Source organism: Schistocerca gregaria, chromosome 8, assembly GCF_023897955.1.
Source record: "Schistocerca gregaria isolate iqSchGreg1 chromosome 8, iqSchGreg1.2, whole genome shotgun sequence".
Taxonomy (NCBI): Eukaryota; Metazoa; Arthropoda; class Insecta; order Orthoptera; family Acrididae; genus Schistocerca; species Schistocerca gregaria.
The window spans coordinates 406,793,416-406,821,089 of NC_064927.1; the positions used below are offsets into that span (position 1 = coordinate 406,793,416).

The 27,674-nt window shown below is 42.6% G+C and overlaps 1 protein-coding gene and 1 pseudogene across 2 annotated transcripts in view; one reads left to right on the forward strand and one right to left on the reverse strand.

Moving 5' to 3' along the window:
- Positions 1-27,674, reverse strand: part of LOC126284412 (serine/threonine-protein kinase BRSK2) — a 1,848,446-nt gene that overhangs the window by 304,820 nt on the left and 1,515,952 nt on the right. The gene's annotated exons all lie outside the window — the stretch shown is intronic.
- LOC126285625 (5S ribosomal RNA) lies at positions 7,675-7,792 on the forward strand (annotated as a pseudogene).

Here is a 27,674-nt window from a genome sequence, read left to right on the forward strand (position 1 = left end):
TTTCGCGGGCAAGTACACTACCAACTTTTTTTTCCGTTATCGATCGTTGTGTTTGGTCGTTGCGGACGTCGCAAGACATCCTATTCAAGTTCGGTGGTTGATCCTTCCACTCAGTTTTTTATTACAGAGGACAGCTAACCCTCTGACCGAACACGCTGAGCTACCGTGCCCGCATACCAACTGAGCTATCCCAGCACGACTTACACCCCGTCCTCACAGCTTTACTTCTGCCAGTACCTCGTTTCCTAACTAAGTATGTTTTGTCACCTTTTGATGAAGTGATTTAACATTTGCATATTTTAACCTGTCTGGAAAAATTACCTGTGGCAGTGATGCATTGCATAAATCACTTCGGACATTACTTATTAAGTTAGGACTGCAACAAGTTTTCGTCGGACTACCGATGTGAGTTACGAGTGTTATTGGTTTGTGAGTTAACGAGCATTTCGCTCTCATTTAAGTATATGGCCGAAAGAGTCAGCCTTCAGGAATTGTGAAACGAATCCTGTCGTCCAGGACTGTGTGCCACAAAGAGCGCTGTTTCGCCACGAGATGGGGAAACTCACAGGCGTCTATTATGCTATAGTGTGGAAGTGAGACAGACGAGAACCTACCTCGTTAGGAAACCCCGTAGAAGCCATTTGTGGCCAGAGAGACATAGCAGTAGTAATGCAGGGAATGAAGACACAATAATTTTAATCGACCTTCCTTCATAAATTTTCATGGTGATCGCAATAAAACTTGAATACTGATCATATCTATAATAGTTTAGGATTTACTGTTAAAGTGAAATTCACAGGTTTTGTAACAAAGACCTGAATGCTAAAATCTGAACACTAGTCTATCTTAACGATCGACATTTCATATAGAAGCGCATCATTAAAATGAGAAATGCTGTAAATATCAACTCTGTAAATTCATTTGTTTAAAAGATATAGTAAGTTTAAACTATCAATATTTTCAGTAAAGCATCAGGTCATTATTTTCTCCACGCAAAACACATCGAACGATGACGGCATGAACCCTTACGGAATCATTAAGTAATAGAATATTTGTTGGAAAGTTTGATGCATAATAGTTAGTTTTGTACTTTATTTATTTTTCAGAAAACACATTGGTGCACGGCTACTGGCCGTGGCATTCAAGGCTAAGAAGGAAAATGTATTTGGTTTTGTGTAAAAGAATTTAACAGTGGCTATTATTGTTACTTTAATTATAACATGAAAGTGGTCAAGCTTTGATTATTTAAATATGTTAAAATGTAAAATAATGTAGAATACCTGCAGCCAATCACATGGACGGCTTCAGGAAAGGGAACAGCACGTAAGTTGAAAGATATCCGTGGTGGGGAAACGCGGCTAGGGACGGGCAGACAGTGGTGGTGCAGACGCGAAAGGGGACAGCTCGGCTGGAGACACAAAACGGTATAGTTGGGACTGTGACACGAAAGCGGACAGTCGGTCTTTAGGCAGCTAGGAAATGAAACAGAAAATTTCGCGTTGTGTGGTATCGCGGGACTTAGTCTCTGAACGGTGAGCAGCCGCGCGCCTGGTGTGAACTCTTAACTTTTCGTGTGAATATCGAGGTGGAGTATTGAACTTGGGTTCCGCGATGAGATTGTGAGTGATCGAACTGTGTCAAATAGATATGCGCTCGAGTGTAATAGTAGCTGTAAATACGACCACCATTATTCTAACGAAACCTCAACTGTGTGGCCTACATCATTTCATCATTTATAGGTCGTTAATTTACTTCCAGATATTTTTATCACTGTTATTATTTGTCACATTAAATTCGTTTCATATAATTTCGCAAACTTTCCATCAGCCAGACAATTTAACCAAAGGGTCACAAGTATCTAATTCAGGGCGTGTAATGCGACACGTGCAGTTCAGCCCCTAGACGAGTCAGAGCCAAGCATTTTCGACGAGGAAGAACCGCATGTGAGCCCGATCATCTTTGGGATGTTAGCTCACAACTTACGAGTGGAAGTGGCCTTATCTATAACGGGATGACTCGGCATTTTGCAATGGCCAATAATAAAATTCCAGTTAATCTGCTTTCGTCTCCTTCCTGCAGGTGTTCAGTCCGCTGCACGCGATAAGGATAGAAGGTGTGCATGCATAGCATCCACCATATTCTTGTGTGTGGACAACGATAAAGTACAAAATCTGCTTCTACTCTATCCACACTGTGTTCATTCTCGCATCCAGATGAAATATGACTATTGGGCACTGGACCAGTTTACGTAGTTTAGTGAAAACACGAGCAAACACCCTTGCATCAGGTACTATGTAGCTAGAAAATCGTGCACCACATTCTCTATATGCTGAAACAGCGTCTCCATTATAAAACCGCTACACAAATGTCATATCGACATGCTCAGCATGCATAAGCAATACAGTAGAATCAGTATCACTTATGCTCGAACTCGCGTTTCCAGCACAGGTAGAGACAAACATTTTACTTGTATAATCGTCATTATAACTCATGTCATTGATTATTACAGTGTCTGTGTTTATACAGTCTACGCATCCTTACGTTACAACGTCTTTCAGACCTGCTGGAACTGACACTGTTTTGACAGTTACAGATCTTGCAAATATTACAAAATTTCCCAATATTTACAAAGACTGTAATCGTCAAAACAGCATGCATTCTGAAGGACATCGTAATGTATGATGCAGACACTTAATAAAAAATCATTGTATAAGCATAGCAAAAATTACGTTCAACTTACATCATACATGAAAAGTGTGACAACTCAGTATGTGGCGCTCTTGTTGAATGACCCATGCACGTCCGTCAGCAGCAATGCTGAAAGAACGTTGTTCTTGCCGTGGGGAATCATGGAGTAGCTTTCAACAAATCTAACCCAAATGCCCTCAAGTGAACAAACTGTGAGATAGAGGTTTAACGTTTGTAGGGCACGTTCGGGTACTTCACATTTATTTTTCGGTGACAAACTAAAAATTGCCATTCTCCGACTTAGACACTTTTCTTGCCGGACTGCGATATGTTACGTGGAATGATTTATCCCAATTATTCAATATAGTCGATACTATCAGTTCCTTAGATGTTAAATATTACTTCTGTATAGACAGTGGTAAGCTTAGCAGTGACTTCGTGAGTGGTTTGCAGCGTTTAACAAATGCTACAAGTTCGCCTCATCCAACTACGGAAAAGCGACACTGAAAAAACAATTACAGTTATATTACATAAACAAGATTAAAATGGTAGCAGAAAACACGCAGGTGGCTGAGAATTTGTATCTTTAACTTCCTCTTTTTAATTACACGCCAGTTTCAAACTTCCCCCTTTGAAATATGCTGGCAGCTTGTTAAAATTTTTGTAGCGAAGTATCGGCTTCTTTCTTAAGTTTAGAGCGCGATGTAAACTCCCTGTAAACTTGTTTTTGTGCGTCATATCACGAAAGAGCACTCCTGAATACACACGAAATTAATTTCCGTTATTAAATACGAACTACGGTGGCGAGGTCGACCTCAGTGGTCTCTCCATTGAACAGTTTGAAACTAACCGTGACTGTCACGGTTCTGGTACAGCGCTCTGTGTTCATTAGAGATTTATTGTGACTGATGATGATGGATAAGGTGAAAGTTCAGATGGATATACTTTTAAAAATTCAAGTTCCGACGAGGCTTATACAACGGAGCCCTGCGTACCACTGATAGTTTCACGTCGTGCGAGGCCCATAGCAATGCTGAAACGCGCATACCCTATTAAGAAATGTACTCATATTTTAAACGTATTCAACTTCCATATAATATGCTAGAATCGGCTACGAGCAGGATTAAAATTCAGGGTGAAAGGATGTCAATGATAAAATTCGCTGATGATTGTGTTATCTTCAATGAAATCGAGGAAGAATTGCAGGCATTCTTGAATAAAACAAACAGTACAGATTGAGCGTAAATTCTTTCTCTGAATACAAAAATTTATTTCTTAGGGTATATACACGGTACAGCAACGCTCTTTGTTGAAAATGGTAGAGTTTAACTCATGATGGTTTTAGTTAGTTAGTTATATGGTTAGTTTCATATTCCATGGATTATTTTGCACGAACAATGGTAGTGATGTGGAAGGAGTCATTTTACATTCACATGATAAATTGTTACATTCTGAGCATTTATAAATCGTTTTTACAAAAAGAAAAAAGATACACAGACGTGAGTTAGTACTTCCTATCGACCAACATTTACACTTTATAATAACAGAAATTCTTCTACGGAATTGGAGTTCTCAAGAAGAAACTTTCTCAGTTTGTTTTCAAATTTTACTTTGCTATCTATGAGAAATTTTGTATCACAGGGTACGTGATCAAAAATTATTGTTGCAGCTTTGCGCTCCCCTTTTTGCGCTGAAGACAGTCTTATTAAAAAATAGTGAATCTCATTCTTCCTCCTGGTATTGTAATTATATACATCATTGTTCCTTTTGAACTGCAGTGGATTATTTACAACAAACTTAATGGGGAATAAATTTACTGTGAAGCAATAGTCAGAATGCCCAAGCCCTTAAACAGAAGCCCCTACGAGGATCGTGGATGAGCACCACACATTATTCTTACACAACGTTTTTGATCAACAAAGATTTTCTTTCTTAAAGACGAATTACCCCAGAACATTGTTCCATATGACATTATTGAATGAAAAACATACAAAATATGTCAACTTACTGATTTGTCTCTCCTCAGTGTTTGAAATGATTCTTAGTGCAAATGTGGCTGAACTAAGTTGTTTTAGGAGTTCCGAAATGTGCTTTTTCCAGGTTAAATTTTTATCATTGTGAACACACAAGAACCTTGAAGTTTCCCCGTATTTATTCTTTCCTCACACCAGCACTGGTGTAGTAACCCTAGATGTGCACAACCGAATATATTGCGGGTTTTCAAAATTGAGGGTGAGACCATTCGCAGAAAAGCAGCAAGTGACACTTTAAGAATTTTTTTTACCATATCTTTTGTTTCTGTATGCATGTTTGATCTCATAATAACACTAGTGACATCTGCAAAAGAACCAAATCTGTTTGTTGGGTATTAGACGGAATATCGTTTACATATATGAGGTACCGAGCGAGATGGCGCAGTGGTTAGCTCACAGAACTTGCATTCCGTAGGACGACGGTTCAAACTCACGTCCGGCCATCCTGATTTAGGTTTTACGTGATTTACCTAGATCGCTTCAGGCAAATGCCGGGATGGTCCCTTAAAAGGGCCGATTTCCTTCCCCATCCTTCCCTAATACGAGCTTGTGCGCCGTCTCTAATGACCTCGCTGTCGACGGAATGATAAACATTAATCTCCTCCTCCTCCTCCATATAAGAGGAACAAGAGTGCACGTAAGATTGAGCCGTGGGGAACTCCATATGTGATTTCTCCCGAATTATAATTATGTCCTCCTACTATATTGCTTAATCACTAAGTACAGCTTTCTGCCTTGTTTTGGTTATGGAGAAACATGTGCTCTGACGACATCTGGTTTCTTTTCTGTCCATCCTGTTGCAGGTAGCGTAATTTAGCAGCACGGCCGTCACAGTGGCGTCTACGAAGGAGAAAATGCAGTGTGTTTTGTGGTTCCATGAAACACTGTCTCCTATTATTGTTTAGCGGCAGCTCTGTAGTAAATGTGGTCTACATCTGTCCGCTGTGAAGACCATCAGTGGATGGTAAACATGGAGTGAGAGACGAGGCTGTTGATAGCGTATGCACAGTGTTGCGACGCTGTCAGCGCGAATCGACGCATCGTCTTTCCAGAGAAACAGGCAAACCTCGGAGTACTGTGGTGGAGATTTTACAGAAACGGTTGCATTTCCATGCATACAAAACTCCAACCCACGCAAGCTTTACAGGCGTATGACAGGCCAAGACGAGCAACATGCTGGAACGAATCGAGGCAGAGAATGACCATCTCAATGAAGTTTGTTTTTCCAATGAAGCTGATTTTCATATCCTCGGGAAAGTAAATTGACATAATGTCCGGATCTGAGGGTTGAAGAACCATCTCCCAGTACAGCAGGTAAGGGACAGTCCGAAAGTGATTGTGAGGTGGCGCTTAATCAGCAACACCATTACTGGACGTGCTTCTTTACTGTGCTTCCCATTACGGCAAGATGTTGGAACTTCACGTTGCATGTCATTTACAGAGATTTTAACTACGAGTAGTACTGAAAAAATGGTACACCGCCACAGAGGGGGTTATTTGCTCGCCAGTTCTTGGATGAAACCTTGCTGGACAGATGGATCAGTAGAGAGTGTCTAAAATCATGGCCACCACGTTCGACAGGCATACTCATTCTTGGCTTTTTTGTGGGGTTACATTAGCGTAGAGTGTTCTGTTCACCAGTTCCCGATGTGCAAACTCGTACGATACAAATAAGAGGTACTATAGAGGTCACCCTGTATACGTACCACATAAATGAATTGGGAGTAAACCGAAGGAAAAGGAAGTTATTAGGGACAGCAGAAATGAGATTAATGATAAATTTAATATCAAAGTACAGGACGACGAAGTGAGCGAAATGAAGACATCCTGATAACTTGGAAGACATTTCTCGCGAAAAGATATCTATTAGTATCAAACACAGAGATTAACGTCAGGAACACACAACTGAGAGCGTGCGTTTGGAACACAGCATTGTATGAAAGTGAATCATGGATTATGGAAAAGGTTGAAAAGAAGCGTTTGAGATGTGGTGTTAAAGGAGGAGGTTGAAAATTAGATGGACTCTTAAGACAAGGAATGAGGAGGTTCTCCCCAGAATTGCCGAGAGGAACAGCATTTGAAAAACATTGACAAGAAGAAAGGAAAGGATAATAGGACATAATTTACGCATCAAGGAATATCTGATGGAACTGTACAGTGTAAAAACGATAGGCCAAGACAGAGATTGGAATATATCCAACAAATTATTGAGGACATTGAGATAGGAGAGGAATTCGTAGCTTGCCGCATCAAACCATTCAGAAGACTGATGGAAAACACAAAAAAGTGAAGCTAACAGGAAATAAAATTTTATTCAATCAAATTACGCGATGCTGTACAGGTTGGTTTGTAGTACCAACATACTCAAGATCTCCTGAATGAATTTTCACTCTACAGCGCAGTGTGCGCTTTTAATAAACTTCCTGAGAAGTTAAAAGTGCATTCCACACCGAGAGTCGAACCTGCCGCCAGGACCCAGATGCGTTAGTTACTTGGTTAGTTCCACAGATCACTTGCAGCAGTCTTTTACCGAAATGATGTGGAATGTAACAGTTTACAGGATATGCATACATGACTAGTCTTGACACTAAATATTTTACATTTGCTCAAGCGATTACACTTAAAAACAAGGTTTCTTTTAGGCTACTAGTTCTTTAACAGAAATTCGTCCATGGAATATCAGGAATTGTCAGGGGAAATGTTTTAAGTTTAGGTTTGCCACTTTATTCGCCACCCGTCAGACATTTTATGTTACTGGGCTAAGAAATAAACAATTTTTGTTGTTGTATACCGAACTACTTTCTAACTTACCAATACTTTAATAGTGTGTGATAAATGACACTTTTACTCGAATACTACTCTCAAATTCTGATAGGTTATTTTTCATGATTTTCATTGGTGAATATATGAATTATGATGGTGCAGATAAAACATCTAAATCATTTAAGAGGTAGGCAATGGCCTTACCGCAGTGGATACACTTGTTCCCGTCAGATCACCGAAGTTAAGCGCTGTCGGGCGTGGCCGGCGCTTGGATGGGTGATCATCCGGGTCGCCACGCGCTATTGCCATTTTTCAAGTTGCACTCAGCCTCGTGATGCCAATTGAGGAGCTAATCGACCGAATAGTAGCGGCTCCGGTCACAGAAAACCATCATAACGACCGGGAGAGCTGTGTACTGACCACAGGCCCCTCCTATCCGCATCCTCAGCTGAGGATGACACGGCGGTCGGATGGTCCCGATGGGCCATTTGTGGCCTGCAGACGGAGTGCTTGAAGAGGTACCGACATGACAATCGCAGGTGAACACCGCTTATTGTTGTTACTCTCGCTTTTGTGCAATCAAAACTTTCTTTCTATGTAGTGACTTACCCCTGAAAATTATTTTGTAAGACATTACTGAGTGGAAATATCTAAATTATATCAGGCGGTTGATTCGTTTCTTAGACTAGCAATTATATGAAGAGCAAAAGTAGCGGAACCTAATTGCTTGGGAAGCTCAATAATATACTTCATCCTATCAAGATCCCATCAGCATATGTACCCAAAAAACTGGAGAATTCTACCCTATTTGCTGACTCTTGTTCATGCACCATCAGATGCTGCTACGATTCCGATTGTTGCACAGAAATGAATACAGTATGTTTTCTCAAAATTCTGGAAGAGTACATTTTCTGAAAAGCACTTAATAACTCTCTGAAACACATAATCAACTATATCTTCTGTGGCTATCTCTCTAATAGGATTTACTATAAGTCTAGTATCATCTGCAAAAAGCAACAACTCCGCTTGCTGAATGTTGTGTGAAAGGTCATTCACAGATATAAGTAACAGGAGTGGACCCAAAATTAAACCATATGGAACTTCCTTAGTGTTTTCTCTGAAATCACAAAAACTTTCTAGTCTTCCAACGTTGTTAGAATTATTCAGCGTAACTTCTTGCATTCTGCTTGTTACGCTTGACTGAAACCAGTTATGTATGAAACTTGACTTTTTCTAAGAGCTTCACTTAAGATATAGAACCAAACGTCTTCCAAAGAACACAAAAACACCAAAAAACGACATTTTATTATTTAAGGCTTGTAGCGTCTGATGAGTAAATGTATAAATAACATTCTCAGTCGACGCTCAGACTGGCACACAGTTTTAATCTGCTTAGAAGATTAATAATCAATATTAATCAAGACACTAAATGTAACCGTTACAATTGTCTCTTATCAGCTCTGTTCACACAAAAAAACGTACACTACTGGCCATTACAATTGCTACACCGCGAAGGTGACGTGCTACAGACGCGAAATTTACCCGACAGGAACAACTTATTGTGATATGCCTATGATTAACTTTTCAGAGCATTCACACAAGGTTGGCGCCGGTGGCGACACCTACAACGTGCTAACACGAGGAAAGTTTCCAACCGATTTCTCATACACAAACAGCAGTTGACCGGCGTTGCCTGGTGAAACGTTGTTGTGATTCCTCGTGTAAGGAGGAGAAATGCGTACCATCGCGATTCCGACTTTGATAATGGTCGGATTGTAACCTATCGCGATTGCGGTTTATCGTATAGCGACATTGCTGCTCGCGTTGGTCGAGATCCAATGACTGTTAGCAGAATATGGAATTCGTGGGTTCAGGAGGGTAATACGGAACGCCGTGCTGGATTCCAACGGCCTCGTATCACTAGCAGTCGAGATGACAGGCATCTTATCCGCGTGGCTGTAATAGATAGTGCAGTCACGTCTCGATCCCTGAGTCAACAGATGGAGACGAGTGCAACAAACAACCATCTGCACGAACAGTTCGACGACGTTTGCAGCAGCATGGACTATCAGCTCGGAGACCATGACTGCGGCTACTCTTGACGCTGCATCACAGACAGGAGCGCCTGCGATGGTGTACTCAACGACGAACCTGGGTGCACGAATGGCAAAACGTCATTTTTTCGGATGAATCCAGATTCTGTTTACAGCATGGTGATGGTAGCATCAGTGTTCGGCGACATCGTGGTGAACGCACATTGGAAACGTGTATTTGTCATCCCGTACTGGCGTATCACCCGGCGTGGTTACACGTCTCGGTCACCTCTTGTTCACACTTACGGCACTTTGAACAGTGGACGTTAATTTTCAGAGGTGTTACACCCCGTGGCTCTACCCTTCATTCGATCTCTGTGATACCCTACATTTCAGCAGGATAATGCACGACTGCATGTTGCAGGTCCTGTACGGACCTTTCTGGATACAGAAAATGTTCGACTGCTGCCCTGGCCAGCACATTCTCCAGATCTCTCACCAATTGAAAACGTCTGGTCAATGGTGGCCGAGCAACTGGCTCGTCACAATACGCCAGTCACTACTCTTGATGAACTGTGGTATCGTGCTGAAGCTGTATGGGCAGCTGTACCTGTACACGTCATCCAAGCTCTGTTTGACTAAATGTCCAGGCGTATCAAGGCCGTTATTACGGCCAGAGGTGGTTGTTCTGGGTACTGATTTCTCAGGATCTATGCACCCAAATTGCGTGAAAATGTAATCACATGTAATTCTAGTATAATATATTTGTCCAATGAATACCCGTTTATCTGCCTTTCTTCCTGGTGTAGCAATTTCAATGGCCAGTAGTCTATTTAAGAGAAAGAGCTTGATAAACTGAGAAGGTCAATAACGCGTTGGTTCCACTCTGGTCCTTGTGCAAGCAGTTATTCGGCTTGGCATTAACTGACAGAGTAGCTGGATTTCCTCCTGAGGGATATAGTGCCAAATTCCGCCCAATTGGGATGTTAGATCGTCAAAATTACGAGTTGGTAGTAGGGCTCTTCCGATAATGCTGCTAACATTTTCAGGCTGAGGTAGTGTTTGTGCAAACACGAAGATAAGCGGCAGAAACTCTCGCTGTGTGCGGGCAAGCATTATTTTGCACGAAAGTAAGCCTGAAGGGGAACCAAAAAGGACAGAGAAAATCGATGAGATGCCGGTGTGCCGTAGGGGTGCCGCGAATGACAACCAATAGGGTGCTGCTATGAAAAGATATGAACCCCAGATCATCACTCCCGCTCGTCGGGCCACATCACAGACGACAAAAAAATGGTCAAATGGCTCTAAGCACTATGGGACTTAACATCTGCGGTCATAAGTCCCATAGAACTTAGAACTAATTAAACCTAACTAACCTAAAGACATCACACACATCCACGTTCGAGGCAGGATTCGAACCTGGGACCGTAGCAGTCGCACGGTTCCGGGTGATGCTGAGGGAATTAGATTAGGAAATGAAACAGTTAAAGTAGTAAAGGAGTTTTGCTATTTGGCAAGCAAATTAACTGAAGTAGAGAGGATATAAAATGTAGACTGGCAATGGCGAGGAAAGCGTTTCGGAAGAAGAGAAATTTGTTAACATCGAATATAGATTTAAGTGTCAGGAAGTCGTTTCTGAAAGTATTGGTATGGTGTCTAGCCTTGTATGGAAGTGGAACATGAACGATAAATAATTTGGACAAGAAGAGAATAGAAGCTTTAGAAATGTGGTACTACAGAATAATGCTGAAGATTAGATGAGTAGATCACATAACTAATGAGGAGGTATTGAATAGAATTGGGGAGGAGTTTGTGGCACAACTCGACTAGAAGAAGCGATCGGTTGGCAGAACAGGTTCTCAGTCATCAAGGGATCACCAATTTAGTATTGGAGGGCAGCGTGAAGGTTAAAAATGGTAGACGGGGACCAAGAGATGAATACACTAAGAAGATTCAGAAGGGTGTAGGTTGCAGTAGGTACTGGGAGATGAAGAAGGTTTCACAGGATAGAGTAGCATGGAGAGCTGCATCAAACCAGACTCAGGACTGAAGACCACAACCACAACAACAACAACTAGGGCAAGTCTCTCCAAACAGCTCGGTATTCCGAAAATCTAATGCACCCATTGGACAGAAATTGGCATGATATTCCTCAGGAGGGCATCCAGTAACTCTTTCAGTTAAGGCTAAACCCAATAACTGCTTGCATAACGGCCAGAGGTGGATCAGTGCATTATCGACTTGCTTAACTTGTGCAGCTCTTTCCCCCAGATAAACTATCCATTTTTTTCCGAAACTGTAAACGCTAGTCTGTTTGTACATGTACATTATATCTATCGATTTCTGTCCAATTCGAATAATTCCTTCATGATGTGTCTTTTATTTTAATTTCACTGTTTATTATAACGTACGTGCTACAAACACACGCTGCCCGTTCAAAAAGACTGATTTGATTCCTGGCATGTAAGCGACATCAGATCACCAGTAGCTACAGCGGCAGCTTGAGGTAACAGCTGCGAACAAAAGATGTGCATTGCACCATCCAATTGTTAACAGGCAGTGTTAAGTAGTGGATGTGTGGCCATTGCGTGCCCATGTTGTTGTCCCATAGATCGCAATGGAGTAAGGAGTTGAACATATCCAGATCAAGTGTTCAAGACATTCCCCACATTGTTTTGAGGAAGAGAGGGCAAAGTTTTTTTACACGCACGTCTTGACTCCCCAACAAATACGACGATGCATGCACGTGACTTGGTTACAATGAATATCGCGGATAGTTCCTTTTTGGAAAAAAATATTCACGGGTGACGAGACTTTGTGTTATTAATACGAAACTACCACCAAAGGATGAAGTACAGAATGGATCTCTGATGGTTCTCCAAGACCGAAGAAGATGCGAATGTGACACGCGAGTTCAACATCAGAAACAAAAATTTTTCAGACCCTGTCACATGGTTGTATGAACGCTGCGTGTGCTTTATTTAGCCTCTGAGAGACTGTGTAGAACACCTGAAGCATTAATACCACCATCTTAACTTTTTTCTACTTTTTATCAATCCAGTCTCGAAACTTTTCAAACACTGGATATGATGGTTCGAAGCAGCGGAAAGCGTCTTTTGGGTATGATTTGTCATAATAAAATGACGATTAACGATAAATCGGCAGCTAAAGGCATTTCGTATGTGATTATATTTCGTAAAAAATCTTACGTTATACGAAAATATGACGTTTCAAGGAACCGACCCCTCGAAGATTAATAAAAAAGGAACCATCGATTTTTGCTCGACACTGTATTTAAATGTCAGGCAAAATTTCGATATTTACAGGCAAAATGTCGGTATTAAAGCCTTTAGGACATTGTGCCATGCGATGAACCCCTCTTTGAACTTAATCCGCACTAGTTTTCTGATAGCAGCGAGATACGGCTGCACCGTATCTTGGCTGTAATCGGCTTGGTTTTACACTGAGGTGAAAAAATAATGGAATACCTCTTAATATTGTGCCGGACCTCCTTTTGCTCAGCGTAGTGCAGCAACTCGGCCTGCCGTTGTGGCCGAGCGGTTCTAGGCGCTTCAGTCTGGAACTGCGCGACCGCTACGGTCGCAGGTTCGAATCCTGCCTCGGACATGGATGTGTGTGATGTCCTTAGGTTAGTTAGGTTTACGTAGTTGTAAGTTCTAGAGAACTGATGACCTCAGATGTTAAGTCCCATAGTGCTCAGAGCCATTTGAATTTGCAGCAACTCAACGTAGCATGGACTCAACCAGTCACTGGATGCCCCTGCAAAAATATTGAGCCACGCTACTTCTATAACCCTCCATAATTGCGGCGGCTTTGCTGATGAAGGATATTGTGCACAAACCTACCTCTGAATTATGTCCCATAAATGTTCGATGAGATTTATGCCGGGCGATCTGGGTAGCCAAATCATTCGCGCAAATTGTTCAGGATTTTCATCAAACCAGATATGAACAACTGCAGTCCAGTGACATGGTGCACTGTCATCCCTAAAAGCCCCGTCGTTGTTTGGCAACATAAAGTCCATGAATGTCTGAAACCGGTCTCCAGGTAGCCGGAGGTAACCATTTCCAGTCAATGATCGGTTCATTTGGACAAGAGGACCCAGTCAATTCCATGTAAACACAGCACCACACTGTTATGAAGCCGCCACCAGCTTGCACAGTGCCTTGTTGACAACCTGGATCCATGGCTTCGTGGAGTCTGTGCCACACTCAAACCCTACCATCAGCTCAATTGAAATCAGGGCTCAACTGACCAGGACACGGTTTTCTAGTCGTCTAGGATCCAATCGATATGGTCACAGCCCATGAGAGGTGCTGCTAGCAAAGGCACTCGCGTCGGTCGTCTGCTGCCATAGCCAATTAACGTCAGATCTCGCCGCTCTGTCCTAACGAATACGTTCGTCGTACGTCCTACATTGATTTGTGCGGTTATTTCACGGAGTGTTCCTTTTCCATTAGCACTGTCGACTCTTCTTTACAAACACCTATGCTCTCGGTCATTAAGTGAAGACTGTCCGCCGCTGCGTTGTCCGTGGTGAGAGGTAACGCCTGAGATATATTCTCGGCACACTCTTGACTGTGTAGAACTTTGGATACTGAATCCCGCAATGAATTCCTAAATGGAATGTCCCTTGCCTCTAGCTCCAACTACCATTCCGCGTTCAAAGTCTGTTAATTCCCGTTGTGCGACCATAATCATGTCTGAAACCTTTTCAAATGAATGACCTTAGTACAAATGACAGCTCCGCCAATGTACAGCCCTTTTATACCGCGTCTACGAACTAATACTGCCATATGTGTATGTGTATATCGCTGTCCCGTGAGTGCTGTCACGTCATTGTACACTCCTGGAAATTGAAATAAGAACACCGTGAATTCATTGTCCCAGGAAGGGGAAACTTTATTGACACATTCCTGGGGTCAGATACATCACATGATCACACTGACAGAACCACAGGCACATAGACACAGGCAACAGAGCATGCACAATGTCGGCACTAGTACAGTGTATATCCACATTCCGCAGCAATGCAGGCTGCTATTCTCCCATGGAGACGATCGTAGAGATGCTGGATGTAGTCCTGTGGAACGGCTTGCCATGCCATTTCCACCTGGCGCCTCAGTTGGACCAGCGTTCGTGCTGGACGTGCAGACCGCGTGAGACGACGCTTCATCCAGTCCCAAACATGCTCAATGGGGGACAGATCCGGAGATCTTGCTGGCCAGGGTAGTTGACTGACACCTTCTAGAGCACGATGGGTGGCACGGGATACACGCGGACGTGCATTGTCCTGTTGGAACAGCAAGTTCCCTTGCCGGTCTAGGAATGGTAGAACGATGGGTGTTCGATGACGGTTTGGATGTACCGTGCACTATTCAGTGTCCCCTCGACGATCACCAGAGGTGTACGGCCAGTGTAGGAGATCGCTCCCCACACCATGATGCCGGGTGTTGGCCCTGTGTGCCTCGGTCGTATGCAGTCCTGATTGTGGCGCTCACCTGCACGGCGCCAAACACGCATACGACCATCATTGGCACCAAGGCAGAAGCGACTCTCATCGCTGAAGACGACACGTCTCCATTCGTCCCTCCATTCACGCCTGTCGCGACACCACTGGAGGCGGGCTGCACGATGTTGGGGCGTGAGCGGAAGACGGCCTAACGGTGTGCGGGACCGTAGCCCAGCTTCATGGAGACGGTTGCGAATGGTCCTCGCCGATACCCCAGGAGCAACAGTGTCCCTAATTTGCTGGCAAGTGGCGGTGCGGTCCCCTACGGCACTGCGTAGGATCCTACGGTCTTGGCGTACACCCGTGCGTCGCTGCGGTCCGGTCCCAGGTCGACGAGCACGTGCACCTTCCGCCGACCACTGGCGACAACATCGATGTACTGTGGAGACCTCACGCCCCACGTGTTGAGCAATTCGTCGGTACGTCCACCCGGCCTCCCGCATGCCCATTACACGCCCTCGCTCAAAGTCCGTCAACTGCACATACGGTTCACGCCCACGCTGTAGCGGCATGCTACCAGTGTTAAAGACTGCGATGGAGCTCCGTATGCCACGGCAAACTGGCTGACACTGACGGCGGCGGTGCACAAATGCTGCGCAGCTAGCGCCATTCGACAGCCAACACCGCGGTTCCTGGTGTGTCCGCTGTGCCGTGCGTGTGATCATTGCTTGTACAGCCCTCTTGCAGTGTCCGGAGCAAGTATGGTGGATCTGACACACCGGTGTCAATGTGTTCTTTTTCCATTTCCAGGAGTGTATATCGCCATGATAAGTAATACAGTCACTGTGCTTGACAGAATTGATAAGGTGGTTTCCAGAGTCGCAGTTGGGGAAGAAGTACTTGCGTTTCACATATGATGAATACATGTATTCTGCCCTACTCTTGCCTTTCTATTCGGAGTCAGCTACGGAGAGGAGGAAGAGCCACAAGACAGGCGAGCGGATGCCAGGCAATACAGAGGGCGTTGTGAAAGTCAAGGGCCGAGTTTGCTCGCGCCTTCTCTATTGTGGCCAGTGCTGTGAAGGTTAATGTATTTTTAGTTCACAAAGCAGTTCATTCTCATATCCCACACAACGTTTTACGTACACCTGTGCCCCTAAATTGGAAACGGTTGAGAATGAAAATTGATAGGCAAAAATGTCCGGTTATCTACAACTAATAATCGAAATTCGTCAGTTTTTACAGCTACATCTGGTGTTAACCTAAGTGTGAATTTGAACACGTACAAAATCTGAATATTAATAGATTCAAGATCACTGTCGTCCATCTGTTGTAAATATTGCACCAACAGTTATCTAATAAATAGAGTAGCCGTAGTGATGATAAAGCAGAAGACATTTATGTGATGACAGATAGGATTGTTCAAGGGGTTTCAATTAAACGTCCATGAAGTACATTCGGTTTGTTTAAGCAATAACTAACACAAAATTAGGGCATAACCAGGACTTATTAATAATTGCTTTCTGTTTATATATCTTTCCAGTGCAAACCTTTGATCTGTTTCCTGCTTGAATTCTTACCATTATTTCTTGACCTAGCTCATTCCTTTCACTGAATACTGTCCCATATTAACTCGAGTTTTGTAAGAAAATATTATATTGAACCACAGATGGTCAAATTTAATATCGATTGTGTAGTAGCGTTGCTACTCAACAGCGAGCGCTGAATCAAGATGTTCTGGGTAGTGCGTTAGAATAACTTTAGATCGAGAGATGTATGGAGGACTCTCCAGTGAAAAGACGTGATGTATCTGATGTGTGCTGGATGTACACTTAATCGCTATGGGCGGTAATGATTACTTTATTTGCAATATACTATGATGTTTGCTAACTGTAAAAGGACTCTCAACAGAAGTTGAAAATAATGAAGGTAAAGAAAGTTGTTTTGTTACTAATACACTCCTGGAAATTGAAATAAGAACACCGTGAATTCATTGTCCCAGGAAGGGGAAACTTTATTGACACATTCCTGGGGTCAGATACATCACATGATCACACTGACAGAACCACAGGCACATAGACACAAGCAACAGAGCATGCACAATGTCGGCACTAGTACAGTGTATATCCACCTTTCGCAGCAATGCAGGCTGCTATTCTTCCATGGAGACGATCGTAGAGATGCTGGATGTAGTCCTGTGGAACGGCTTGCCATGCCATTTCCACCTGGCGCCTCAGTTGGACCAGCGTTCGTGCTGGACGTGCACACCGCGTGACACGACGCTTAATCCAGTCCCAAACATGCTCAATGGGGGACAGATGCGGAGATCTTGCTGGCCAGGGTAGTTGACTTACACCTTCTAGAGCACGTTGGGTGGCACGGGATACATGCGGACGTGCATTGTCCTGTTGGAACAGCAAGTTCCCTTGCCGGTCTAGGAATGGTAGAACGATGGCTTCGATGACGGTTTGGATGTACCGTGCACTATTCAGTGTCCCCTCAGACGATCACCAGAGGTGTACGGCCAGTGTAGGAGATCGCTCCCCACATCATGATGCCGGGTGTTGGCCCTGTGTGCCTCGGTTGTATGCAGTCCTGATTGTGGCGCTCACCTGCACGGCGCCAAACACGCATACGACCATCATTGGCACCAAGGCAGAAGCGACTCTCATCGCTGAAGACGACACGTCTCCATTCGTCCCTCCATTCACGCCTGTCGCGACACCACTGGAGGCGGGCTGCACGATGTTGGGGCGTGAGCGGAAGACGGCCTAACGGTGTGCGGGACCGTAGCCCAGCTTCATGGAGACGGTTGCGAATGGTCCTCGCCGATACCCCAGGAGCAACAGTGTCCCTAATTTGCTGGCAAGTGGCGGTGCGGTCCCCTACGGCACTGCGTAGGATCCTACGGTCTTGGCGTACATCCGTGCATCGCTGCGGTCCGGTCCCAGGTCGACGGGCACGTGCACCTTCCGCCGACCACTGGCGACAACATCGATGTACTGTGGAGACCTCACGCCCCACGTGTTGAGCAATTCGGCGGTACGTCCACCCGGCCTCCCACATGCCCACTATACGCCCTCGCTCAAAGTCCGTCAACTGCACATACGGTTCACGTCCACGCTGTCGCGGCATGCTACCAGTGTTAAAGACTGCGATGGAGCTCCGTATGCCACGGCAAACTGGCTGACACTGAGGGCGGCGGTGCACAAATGCTGCGCAGCTAGCGCCATTCGACGGCCAACAGCGCGGTTCCTGGTGTGTCCGCTGTGCCGTGCGTGTGATCTTTGCTTGTACAGCCCTCTCGCAGTGTCCGGAGCAAGTATGGTGGGTCTGACACATCGGTGTCAATGTGTTCTTTTTCCATTTCCAGGAGTGTACAATGTGCGTATTCATAAGTAGTGATTGAGACAATCACATCCATTGATTTTGTGAAGATGATTGTTAATGTATAATCAGTGAATTGAGTGTGTTAGATGAGAGCATTATTAATTTTCAAAGATTCAAAATACAAATTTTAAAGTTAGTGTCATATTGCTATTCACCCCAGTCGATACCAGTTCCCAGATCCATGACATTTTCAATTAACTATTTTTCTCAAGAAGCTATCGTCTCAGTCACATACGATTTAATTAAAATGTATGCTAAGCAAACAGCGTTGTGCAATAGCTGATTGCTAGCTACACAATTTAGAGTACTAACAGAGAGCAGTGCGAAGAGCGTTACCATTGCACAGGTAAAGGTAAGAAATTTTATTATTTCAGTGATAGCATCCATTAAGCACAGGCACCATTATTTTCAAATTGATCAAGTTTTGTTTTATTACCATGGCCAATTTCAAATCAATAGTGTTGCATCAGCTATAAAAATGAAAAATGAGCGTATGGCTGGCCTAAGTGACCGAGCGGTTCTACGGTCGCAGGTTCGAATCCTTCCTCGGGCATGGATGTGTGTGATGTCCTTAGATTAGTTAGGTTTAAGTAGTTCTAAGTTCTAGGTGAGTGATGACCTCAGAAGTTAAGTCCCATAGTCTTCAGAGCCATTTGAACCATTTTGAGCGTATGGCCCCAACCGGGAACGTTCGGCCGCCAAATGCGGTACGTGCTGGTGATGAGGACGAAATGATGATAACACAACACCCAGTCCAGGAGAGAAGAAAATCTCTAACCCGGTCGGGAATCGAACCCTGGTCCGCTGCATGAGAGGCAAGCATGTTACCACCATGTTTTTATTTTGAATCTCATTTGGTTCCTTGTGTCGTTGCATTTGTTCGGGGTGGACGTCCCATGACGCCTGTTCAAGTTCATCGTTGATCCGTTCACTCAGTTTTTTGATTACGGAGGGCAGCTAGCCCTCTGACCGAACACACTGAGCTACAGTGTCGGTTCACTCAGCTAAGCAGGCAGACTGTATCAGATTCAGTTTGTGTGTTACGTAAATTTGTTAAAGTTATTGACAGTTTATATTCTCGCAGCTAAATTTAATTTACATTCTCGCAGTAAGAAAAATTCAGTGCAGGGCCAAGTGCACAAGCGAAGAACTAAATTACACGTTCGCATGCCATCCCCATTAGAACAGTTGTGCTACAGACTACCGTCAGTTACGTAAATTCAATCCTATTTCAAACGTAAATGTATCGGACTTGGAAAGCTGCTCAAGTCCGGGCTATTATCGAGGTACTTGAAGATTTGGTGGTTCTATAAGGAACAGAAACCTGGACTCTGACCTAAAAGATAGGGAGAAAACACCTGTATTTCATAATGCGGTGCCGAGAAAGATTTTTACACCAGTGAAGGATAGAGATGACTGAAAAAAAGCAAAAATCTCCAACTACGATAGTTGCACAAATCGCTGGACATAGGGGCGGCGATTGAACAGAGGAGTCGGAAGTGGAATGGATACGTAATGCGTCGAGAAGGCTACATCATCATCCAGGTGGTGGAAGAAGATATCAGAGGTAATACACCGAGGGGAAGACCAAGGATGGGATGGATTGTCTGCGTCAGAGAGGATATGAGCACGATGAGACTGTAGAAGTTAACATGTGCACCGTGCCACTTCGTAAACAAGTATAATTTAATTTATTTAACACTGTGTAAACAAGCACTATATGGCTGACACTTGACGGCCTATTAGTGTTATCGTATAGTTTAACCGGTCCCAGTTCGCCATGGCACCTCTATGTACGTTTTTTAGAACAAAATATTTAGTTTACGTAAAAACTATTTTAGTTTTAATGCGTCTGAATTACTGCATTCTTACAAAGATTCCTTGCTTCTTGATGGATCGTTTATAAGTAGTCACGAATTTTTAAAAAGTAGTAGTAGTGTATGGTAGTAATTACAGTTAGATATCTTCCAACATAAATGTCGTTAACAGAAATTATCTGCCTAACAATACTTTCACAGGCCTAATGGATTTTTTTTAGCTATGGTAACTCACTTGATTCACTTCAATGCTGATTAACTCAGAAATGGCGCAACGTATCGAATTTTTTTCTTAACTAAATGGTTCAAATGGCTCTGAGCACTATGGGACTTAACTTCTAAGGTCATCAGTCCCCTATGAGCACTATGGGACTTAACCTCTAAGGTCATCAGTCACCTAGAACTTAGAACTACTAAAACCTAACTAACCTAAGGACATCACACACATCCATGCTCGAGGCAGGACCGTAACGGTCGCGCAGTTCCAGCCTGTAGCGCCTAGAACCGCCCGGCCACCCCGGCTGGTTTTTCTTAACAATTACTTCTCAACACAACATACGCTCCAATATCCTTCCAAGCTTTTCAGACTGTTTCTTAACATCTTGTACATCGCTGACTAGTTAGTACCAGAGTATTATCGAAAATCTATTGAGAGTAAGTCCATTAAAAATTAACATAAGAATGCATATTAAAATTATAACTTCTCTCTCATTGATACCTAGTCAATATCAGTAGCAAAAACTACTTATGTAAACCCTTTATTAATGAAATTTCCAGCCAGTCACAACAACGCTCTTTTGTTCTGTAAAATGTATCACGGACTTGCACAGATTAAGCTGCAAGACAAGTCAGCGATATATTCTATTTCCTACAATGGCTTCCTTTCACGGAAATAAATCTGAGTTCCTCAGCTTTTTATCTTTGCCAGTTATAGTTAGTTCTCCAATATTATAATCCAGTCAGAATCTATGTATCTTTGTCTCTCGAGAAACTCTCTTTAAAATCGTATTTAATATTCATTTTAAACTAGACAGTCGTACTGTAACTAAAACTATATGCGTTAAATTTTCCGAAGTTACGACTCTACAGAAGCGATCGGCAACTGGCGGACCGCGGTCCAGGAACGGACCGAGAAAGTCAAAAACTGGCCCGCCAAAAATATTTTAACACTATAAATTACTTACTCAAATCATTTAAAAAATATTTTTCTCTAGATAACAATTCATATGAGCACTACCGAGTGAGGTGGCGCAGTGGCAGCACACTGGACTCGCATTCAGGAGGACGACGGTTAAATCCCACGTCCGGCCATCCTGATTTAATTTTCCGTGATTTCCCTAAATCGAACAGGCATTGGCCGGGATGGTTCCTTTGAAAGGGCACGGCCTACTTCCTTCCCCGTCCTTCCCTAATCCGATGAGACCGATGACCTCTTCCTCAAACAATCCAATCCAATCCAATTTGAGCACCGCCCTTATAATTTTTTTTCTAGTAGGGTACAATTAAGTGCTGAATAATTATATTTCTTAATAGTTGGTTAGAAGTAGATGAAATACACAATTGCTATGCTGTGAAGAGCAGAGCAGTGCGGCGAAGAGCGGGGGCGCAAGGGAGAAAGGTGGCCACATAAAAGCTCTGTACACTCTGAAATCTCTATCTGATTTAAACTCCATTTTTGTGCTCGTAACTCGAACGATACTTTAAAGCTACTTCATGAAACTTCATGTTAGCTCACTCGGCTGCGGCGAGCTCTGACAACGAGGCGTCTCCTTTGCAGTTCGGCCCCTTTGACGCGGTAGCAGCTCCTTTGCGGTGTGTCGGCACGTGCAGTGTGCAGGGCGTCGGTATTTTTATAGCGAACGTATCTAAATAAAGTACACAAATCTTGTCACCGTCAGTAGTTGTTCCCATATCGTTCGGTGCGTTTCGTTTTTATCGAGGCTTACAAAGTTTCTTATGCATCGATATTGATCTTAAAAAGCGTGAAGTTGATAGTGAATATGGAAGTTTTTTACCGAGTTGACGGACAATATTTTTTATGTTGCCTGTTAGGTCTGGAGCTGTTCGTGTTTGCCACATAACAGAACTGTAGCTCTTGTTAAAAATGTCAATTTAAAGCGACACTACGAAACAACTCATCAGTAGTTTCATATAAATTCTCATCTGCGTAGTCAAACTCATCTAGGAAAACTCCAGACATACCTAGCTTCTAACAAAAAAAGGATGGCCTTCCTAGTTCGCTCTATGAGCGAGCAACAAAAATCTGCATAAGCAGTGATGAGTGTGTGTTGGACGCTTAATAAAAACCAGAAGTCATTTTAAGACTCTGAGCTAGTAAAAAAAAAAGGTTCTTGGAAGTGCCCCTGTCAGTTTTTAAAGAGAAAATGGATGTTGTTGCTGCAATTCGAGGTATTCCATTGTCGGCAGGAAGTACTACAAGAAGAACAGTAATTTTGCCTGCTGTCAATAAAAGTAGTTTGCTCTAACTTCTGCAGAAGGGGCCTTGCTACGCTATAGCATTAAATGGATCATGCGACATTGCTGATAAAGCACTAATGTCCATTTTCGTGCGAGTTTAGGTCACTGAACGTAAAGAATTTGGGAAAGAATTGCTAACAATATCGCCGTTGAAATGCAAGACTAGTGGAGGACATTTATTCAAGACTTTAGATGACTCGATAACAAAATCAAACGTTATTTATGATAAAATGGTTGTCTTTTCAACTGATGGGACCCCCGTGATCATCGGAAAAGGAAAAGGGTTAGTAAAGAGAACTAAGCTGAAAATGCTGGGCTACTATCTCATTAGCGCATCATTCGCCAGGCAGCCCTTTTGGAAAATTTAGTGTGTCTCTGAAAAAAGTAATGGACAGGTTGATCAAGTTTTTTGAGGTCTCGTATGCTCTTCAGCACGGACAGTTCGAAGAGTTCCTTTCTGAGTATGATTCGACGCATTATGAGTTACTGTGCCACAACAATGTCCGTCGACTAAGTAAAAAGCAAGTGATTTAACGTTTTGCCAGATAAAAAAGAAGTAACATCTTTCTTAGAGAACTTGGATTCACAAGAAACAGGAACCATTTGGCTTTCCTAGGAAACGAACGCAGTACGCTAGCTGTGGCTTTCTTGAAAGACGCACTGAATTATTTAAACGCGCTAAACACTAAGCTACAAGGAAATGGAAAATTTGTATGTGATTTGATACAAAGGGTGCCTTCTTTTCGTTCCAAGCAAGCTACCTTTGAAAAAGACATTGCAAGCCAAGAATTTTTTCACTTTCGAACAATTTTTTAATCTAAAAACATTTGTGAAATACACATTTAAATATTCTCAAATTTGACGTCAGATCTTAAGAAGAAATTTATGGAGAGATTCGAAGATTTTTCAAACCTAGAGAAGCTGTAATGATACTTAAAATCGCCTCTTGAAGTTTCCCCAGCGGAGGAACGGGCAGATGTGGCTACGAAGTTTCTCTGCCTGTCAAAACCTTTACTCCAAATCAAGATAACAGATTTGCACGAAAACATTTCTTGCAAACGTATAAAACTGCTTCCGCTGAATAATTTTGGAGTAAACACGTCCCATAAAAACATGAAAATTACTATAAAATTAGCTATGTACCTGGCTATTATGTTTGCTTCGACATGTATTTGTGAAATACCATTCTCAAAAATGAATTTTTTGAAAAACTAGTGTCCCTCAAGATTATTGGCCACCGACCTTGGAAGACGCTATTCGCATAAGCTACTCCCCACGTGAACCTAACTTTAAGAAGCTGGCTCAAGACAGCAAATTTAATTTCTCCCACAGATTTTTTAATACGAATATGCCGTCTATTGAAGTTCATATTTTGTGAGCGAATATTATAATAAAAAATACTACTGAATGCATGTTTTTTTGAGTTTTCAATACAAATATGCCAAAGTATTTACTGTATTTCTTATTTTTTGTGATTGAAAGTAAAAAAAAAACAGTGAAGGTTTCTCTGGATTTTTAAATAGAAGTATGCCTACCTATTGCACTTTATACTAGCTTGAGAATGAAAATTAAAATAAAAAGTTGATAAGGAATATGAAGTTTTTTTTATCGGTCTCGAAAAAAGTCTTCGAAAGTATCCAGACTCCATCTAAAATTACTTGCCGACTTTTGTTCTAGAATTCATTGCATATATTTGCTTTCCATTGAAAGACCTTTCAAACTTTTATTTCTCAGTTAACTTTAATCTTCCTTTAATATAATAATATTCATATTATTGTACAGCTGATGGCAAAAATTAGCTTTTTTCAAAATAATTAACAGCCTTAGACACTCACTTACAAAACGTTTTGTACACAGGCTTCAGTACCAATAAATAATTACGCATCGCATCGAACATTAACTCGCTACTAAAGATCTCCCTGTACCCTATTAACAGTTAGGTGAATCCTAACTTTGTCAACAACGAAACTAGAAGCGAGATACACCAAAATTTATATTCGAAGAATATGCAAAGTAATATATACCGTCTGTAGTGTCTTCCAGTTATGACATACCGCACGCAATAGATCGCTTGCGACAACATTTTACCCAAGACTGTCCTTCACGACTCGGACCAACTTCTCGTAGGGTTGAAAAGGTACTTCCTGTCTAGACCATGTTAAAACAGATTGGACCAGTTAATTTGGACAAAGTCACAACGCCGCTACTCGTTTTTACAATCGAAATATTGTTGATGGACGCCGTCGGCTGCGTTCTCAACGGGCAAGTGCCGTGGGTGGAGTGTAACCTCTCTGTTGCATTGCACTATCAATCTCATAACCACGTAGTTCAGCTCGACTTTCTGAAATGTACAACACAGTTACAATACACATATTAGGGAAAGTTTGACGACCATAGCGTTTTTACTTATCCTTGGATATTAAAACTATATCCGGACGCTTATTCAGTAAGTGATGGTGACAAAAAAATTGTGCGGTTTCAGCTTGACAAGCATACTCAGGTCGAAGATGAAGGAGGCTGATCTGTGAGGCCAAAGACTGACTGCGGTTTGTGTTAGAACTTCAGCATGATGCGATCGCAAAACAATAACACGGGCCTGCATGACATAACACCACAGAATTTTTTTTTTTTTAAAGAAGATAAGAGAAATCAAGACATCAGCAAAATCAGCCACTAAAATAAATTCAATTGTGAAATTTGAAAATTTGTGGGGACCAGGACTCCCTACAATTCCCGCTTAATGAGAGCGGTTGGCTTAACCGCTTCGCCATCCGGACACGCTTCACGTCCGCTCCAGATCTCAACTTGTCACTCGCATACAGCGTCCCTGTTCATTAACCTCATTGCTAGCATGCTTTTTTTGTATTCCTGCAAGAGTTGTGACGTGATGCGCATTGGCGATGTACAATATTACAAATATATGGTGTCTGATATGCTGGACATGCCCGACAGAGTACACACCACACGTGTAATGTGATTAAGCAACATTTTATGCTGATTTCGTAACTGTTCTTATTTTTCTTCTATCAAGTTCAGTTTTTTATAATGTTATGTAACATGTATGTTATACTATATGTATGAACCATGGGCCTTGTCGTTGGTGGGGAGCCTTGCGTGCCTCAGGGATACAGATAGCCGTACCGTAGGTAAAACCACAACGGAGGGGTATCTGTTTAGAGGTCAGACAAACGTGTGGTTGCTGAAGACGGGCAGCAGCCTTTTCAGTAGTTGCAGGGAAACAGTCTGCACGATTGACTGATCTGGCCTTGTAACAATGACCAAAACGGCCTTGCTGTTCTGGTACTGCGAGCGGCTGAAAGCAAGGGGAAACTACGGCCGTAATTTTTCCCGAGGGCATGCAGCTTTACTGTATGATTAAATGATGATGACGTCCTCTTGGGTAAAATATTGAGGAGGTAAAATAGTCCCCCATTCGGATCTCCGGGCGGGAACTACTCAAGAGGATGCCGTTATCAGGAGAAAGAAAACTGGCGTTCTACGGATCGGAGCGTGGAATGTCAGATCCCTTAATCGGGCAGGTAGGTTAGAAAATTGAAAAAGGGAAATGGATAGGTTAAAGTTAGATATAGTGGGAATTAATGAAGTTCGGTGGCAGGAGGAACAAGACTTCTGGTCAGGTGACTACAGGGTTATAAACACAAAATCAAATAGGGGTAATGCAGGAGTAGGTCTAATAATGAATAGGAAAATAGGAATGCGTGTAAACTACTACAAACAGCATAGTGAACGTATTATTAAGGCCAAGTAGATACGAAGCCCACACCTCCTACAGTAGTACAAGTTTATATGCCAACTAGCTCTGTAGATGACGAAGAAATTGAAGAAATGTATGATGAAATAAAAGAAATTATTCAGATAGTGAAGGGAGACGAAAATTTAATAGTCATAGGTGACTGGAATTCGAGTGTAGGAAAAGGGAGAGAAGGAAACGTACTAGGTGAATATGGATTGGGGCTAAGAAATGAAAGAGGAAGCCGCCTGGCAGAATTTTGCACAGAGCACAACTTAATCATAGCTAACACTTGGTTTCAGAATCATGAAAGGAGGTTGTATACATGGAAGAACCCTGGAGATACTAAAAGGTACCAGATAGAGTATATAATGGTAAGACAGAGATTTAGGAACCAGGTTATAAATTGTAAGACATTTCCAGGGGCAGATTTGGACTCTGACCACAATCTATTGGTTATGAACTGTAGATTGAAACTGACGAAACTGCAAAAAGGTGGGAATTCAAGGAGATGGGACATGGATAAACTGAAAGAACCAGAGGTTGTACATAGTTTCAGGGAGAGCATAAGGGAACAATTGACAGAAACTGGGGAAAGAAATACAGTAGAAGAAGAATGGGTAGCTTTGAGGGATAAAGTAGTGAAGGCAGCAGAGGATCAAAGAGGTAAAAAGATTAGGGCTAGTAGAAATCCTTGGGTAACAGAAGAAATATTGAATTTAATTGATGAAAGGAGAAAATATAAAAATGCAGTAAATGAAGCAGGCAAAAAGGAATACCAACGTCTCAAAAATGAGATCGACAGGAATTGCAATATGGCTAAGCAGGGATGGCTAGAGGACAAATGTAAGGATGTAGAGGATTGTCTCACTAGGGCTAAGATAGGTACTGCCTACAGGAAAATTAAAGAGACCTTTGGAGAAAAGAGAACCACTTGTATGAATATCAAGAACTCAGATGGAAACCCAGTTCTAAGCAAAGAAGGGAAAGCAGAAATGTGGAAGGAGTATATAGAGGGTCTATACAAGGGCGATGTACTTCAGGACAATATTATGGAAATGGAAGAGGATGTAGATGAGGATGAAATGGGAGATACAATACTGCGTGAAGAGTTTGACAGAGCACTGAAAGACCTGAGTCGAAACAAGGCCCCCGGAGTAGATAACATTCCATTGGAACTACTGAAGGCCTTGGGAGAGCCAGTCCTGACAAAACTCTACCATCTGGTGAGCAAGATGTATGAAACAG